Source organism: Lepus europaeus, chromosome 4, assembly GCF_033115175.1.
Source record: "Lepus europaeus isolate LE1 chromosome 4, mLepTim1.pri, whole genome shotgun sequence".
In the NCBI taxonomy this organism is placed as follows: domain Eukaryota; kingdom Metazoa; phylum Chordata; class Mammalia; order Lagomorpha; family Leporidae; genus Lepus; species Lepus europaeus.
In genome coordinates, this window is record NC_084830.1 from 164,833,142 (window position 1) to 164,837,528 (window position 4,387).

The window sequence follows — 4,387 nt, forward strand, 5'->3', positions numbered from 1 at the left end:
TTCTATAACGATATATCATGTCCAAATCACAGGGAAAGGAACTGGAATAATTTACCAATTTTGTTTCCTACTACGTGCCTTAGAGTTACCTCATTCAAAATTGGTATTGGACACAGCAGAATGGCATTTGCAGAATGTAAAATTGTAATGACAGGACTGAGGTTGGTTGTGACATACCATTAAACTCTTTGAGTATGAAATGGCTACCTCTTAATTATATATGTGGAACATTGGTCCAATAACAAAAATAGAGAACAACATCTGGAAATTTATCTCATTCAGTGTTCGGAGATAAAAAGTTAGCCATTCTTTCCATTACTATTCTCTGCAGGTAAGTCCTTGTTCACAATGAGATCTGATGGCAATTACATTGTGGCCTTTCCCCAAGCTACTGTACGAAGAGGATGCTGAAGGCCATCACGACACAGCACACAGCAACTTAAGGACTCTTCGCTCACCAATTCCAGCGCACTTCCAAAATATACCCAACAGTCCAATTTTATTTCTGCCCAGCAGGCTGGGTGCCAAGGATTGGATATAAGCACAGCTACATGTAAGCAGCAAGATTACAATCAACAGAATCTGAAAATTGAAAATGGCAGACAGTGAGGTCAGCGGTGCCTCAGCCACATCACCCTTCCGGGCCTGCAATCTATTGTTTAAACAATCTTATTTCTTCTTCATTTATTGGAGAGAGAGAGGAAGAGAAACAGAGACACAAGCACAGAAAGAATCAGAGAGCTTCCATCCATTCATTCACTCTCCACACATCCACAAAATCCAGGACTAGGCCAGGCCAAACTCAGGAGCTGGGCAGTCAATCCAGATTCCCACATGGAGACAGGAACCCGAGCTCCCGGGCCATCACCTGTGGTCGGGAACAAATACTGTCATGAGAAGGACATCTTTGTGATCTGTGCACTGAGACCCCCCTCTTACACCAAGATCAGCCTTTTGGTATTACTTGTTCCCAACAAGACGCTGTGGCCACTGTGAAGCACAGGATTTATGGTAGCAATGGGGACCCGGACTTCATACTCAACTCAGTGTGCTCCTTGGAGTCACTTCCTCATGTTTATAATTAATATATTTGAATTTTTGTTTCAAATAGTAAATAAAATGTAATGCAACCTCAGTCATGTTGACATTCTCAGATCGTATATTTTGGACTGTCTAAACTATTATTTTTTTAATTTTTGATTTTGATTTTTAATTAGTTTTTAACATGTGATTTATAGATACAATTCTAAGAACATAGTGATATTCACAGATCATTAAAATCTTAATGATCATTAAAATCTTAAAATCATCTTATAAAAGTTTTCATGTTGAAAGTTCAATAGCCGAGTTTCTGGGAAAGAATACACATGATTAAACTGAGTGTTGATCCAGCCCTCTGTGTCCACTGCACAATGGAGTGGGCAGTAGGTTCTACTGTGTCCTGTGGCAGCGGGCACACCATCCCCTACAGACACTGCAGGAGGCACAACACACACAAAACCAGGGGGAAACAAGCCTGACGGGAAAGCCAAAAACTAAGTAACTATTGTCATACTTCAACTACAGGCAACATTTAGAAGCTGGAACCAGAGCAGTTTTATTATCACATTAGAAAGGGGCCAATTGCATTAATAAATATTAAATAATAATATTGAAAATAAGAAAGCGAAGAAGAAATGTTACACTAAAGCTGAGGACCGGCCGGCGCCGCGGCTCACTAGGCTAATCCTCCGCCTTGCGGCGCCGGCACACCGGGTTCTAGTCCCAGTCGGGGCACCGATCCTGTCCCGGTTGCCCCTCTTCCAGGCCAGCTCTCTGCTGTGGCCAGGGAGTGCAGTGGAGGATGGCCCAAGTGCTTGGGCCCTGCACCCCATGGGAGACCAGGAGAAGCACCTGGCTCCTGCCATCAGATCAGCGCGGTGCGCCGGTCACAGCACACCTACCGCGGCGGCCATTGGAGGGTGAACCAATGGCAAAAGGAAGACCTTTCTCTCTGTCTCTCTCTCACTGTCCACTCTGCCTGTCAAAAAAAAAAAAAAATAGCTGAGGACCTACGTAAAGCAGAGGTTCCTGATACAAGCTCTGCTGGAGCTCAGGTCACCTGGTTGAACAAGAATTTCACTTTTAAAAGACTGGAGGCACTGGGACAACAGCCACATATACCCCTTCACCTGTCTGCCCATCCATCTCTGTGAGTGATGGCTACAGGTGCGTGCTTTTCGATCTCTGTGATACCCTACAGAAAATTGTGCGCCTCTCCAGAGAGAACTGGACAAGGCTCAGGAAGAGTGAGTGTTGTTCACGTTCCTGTTATCTGGGACAGCTTCTCACAACTACAGGATTAGATGTGAAGAGTGCCCTTGGTAAAGCTGTCACTTCTGAGACCCTGAAGTTGTCAGCATGCCGACATGCTTCTTGAAGGCATCCCCAAAAGCTTCTTTGACTTTCTTCTTTCAGAGGCTGTAGATGAAAGGGTTCAGCATGGGGGTCACAATCGTGTTGAGAACTGTGGCAAATTTGTTCACGTCCATCCCATCACCCTTCCTGGGGTGGACGTAGATGAAGATGGAGCTTCCGTAGTAAAGTGTCACCACGGTGATGTGAGAGATGCAGGTGGAGGCCTTCCACCGTCCCTAGACAGAGGGGGCCCTGACAATGGTGGTGATGATGCAGCTGTAGGACCCCCCACTGTGACGAGCAAGGCGCCCAACAGCAGCACCGCAGAGGAAACAAAGTTGGCCAGCTCAGCCAGAGATGTCGGCACAGGCCAGCTTCAGCACAGGGCCACTGTCACAGAAGAAGTGATGGATTGCGTTGGGCCCACAAAAGGGCTGAGGAGCAGTTAGAACAGACGGTGCCAAAATAGACAGAAACACACCCACGTAGGACCCCAGAACCAGCATCAGACACGTGCATCTGCTCATGATGACGGTGTACCTCAGTGGGTTGCAGATGGCAACGTATCGATCCAAGGGCATGACAGCCAGGATGAAGAATTCTGTGGACCTCAGGAGGAAGTAGAAGAAAGATTGTGTGAGGCACTCCATGAAGGAGATTGCTCTGGAGGGGGACAAGCTGGTGGCCAGCATCTTCAGCACCACCGTGGAGGTGATGGTGACCTCCAGGAAGGAAAGATTGGCTACAAAGAAATACATGGGTGAGTGCAGGCAGTGGTCCCCGCACTCCAGGAGGATGATCATGGTGTTGCCAATCAGCAAAGTCACATACATGAGCAGGAAAGTGCACAACAGAAGGATCCCTGTCGCTCGCTCAGTCTGAAAGCCCAGCAGGATGAACTCCATGTCTCTGGTCTGGTTTCTGTGACCCATCAAGGTGTGACAGGAAGAGAAGCTTGTCATTGCCTTCGCATCTGTACCCTGGCAGCACCCCTCCTGTACAGATTTACTCTGTCGTAGGCATAGAGGGCTGGTGATGCAAACAGGTGACTGTCGCTCTACAAACAGCTCTAGGGTGACCCAAACACAGCGAAAAGCTCAGGTGTGAGATTCTGCCATAGCTGTTGTGTCAGGTTCACACTAAGCTGATGAGCTTCCAGCTCTCCTCAGACAGACCCAGGAGCCTCCTCCTCCCACGGGAACCAAACTGCGGCTCCCTCTGTACACAAGTCGTGAACTGGCGCAGGAGGAACACATTCTGAGAACAGACATCACAGTGCCCTTGATCCATTCAGCTAGAAAGGTACAGACTCACGGCACAACTCTATGGGAGTGTTCATATCTGTGTATAAGGCGTCTTTATACGCTGTTTATTTTATGGTTAGGAACAAAAAATACAGAAAAAATAAACCAACCACCCGATCACATAATAGCTACCGCCCCAAACTATGCCTTGTCAAGCTGGTCACTGAGGGAAGTCAAATCAGCCTTGTGTGATCTCCACACAGAATCACACCTCAAGGTGAATGAGATGTCCACAGACCTTTCACAAGGAAAGGAAAGCATCAAACCTGTGACATTTTCAAAAATTACTGCTGACTATGCTCACGTTTTGACATTATGTGTTCTCTTCATATATTTGGAAGCAAGGAAAGACAGATAAATTCCTGACATGCGTATTAAGTTTTTCATGAAATGAGAACGATAAATAACTTGGATCAAAATTGGAGTTTACCTTACAATGACCTTTTTGAATGCCAAAATCTGAATTCAGAAATTCAGCGAGTAAGAACTAAATGTGTCATTGTGGTGATGTGGTCTCCAGGGCCATGGCTGACATTCCAGTAATCATGCCGACGGAAGGCGTGTGCTAATGGATTTGCCTCCAGTGGTGACTGCAAAGCTTTTCCTGGGGCCTCCTGAGCACCCTGTGGCTGGCCTGCGAGTGGCTGAGCTGCATCCAGGGGCACCAGCTGTGGGAAGCCGATGCT

At 46.9% G+C, this 4,387-nt stretch overlaps 1 pseudogene; it reads right to left on the bottom strand.

Annotated features, from left to right (window-relative positions):
* Nucleotides 1-388: 388 nt before the first annotated feature.
* On the bottom strand, nucleotides 389-3,302 carry LOC133758834 (olfactory receptor 6E1-like; annotated as a pseudogene).
* Nucleotides 3,303-4,387: the final 1,085 nt, after the last annotated feature.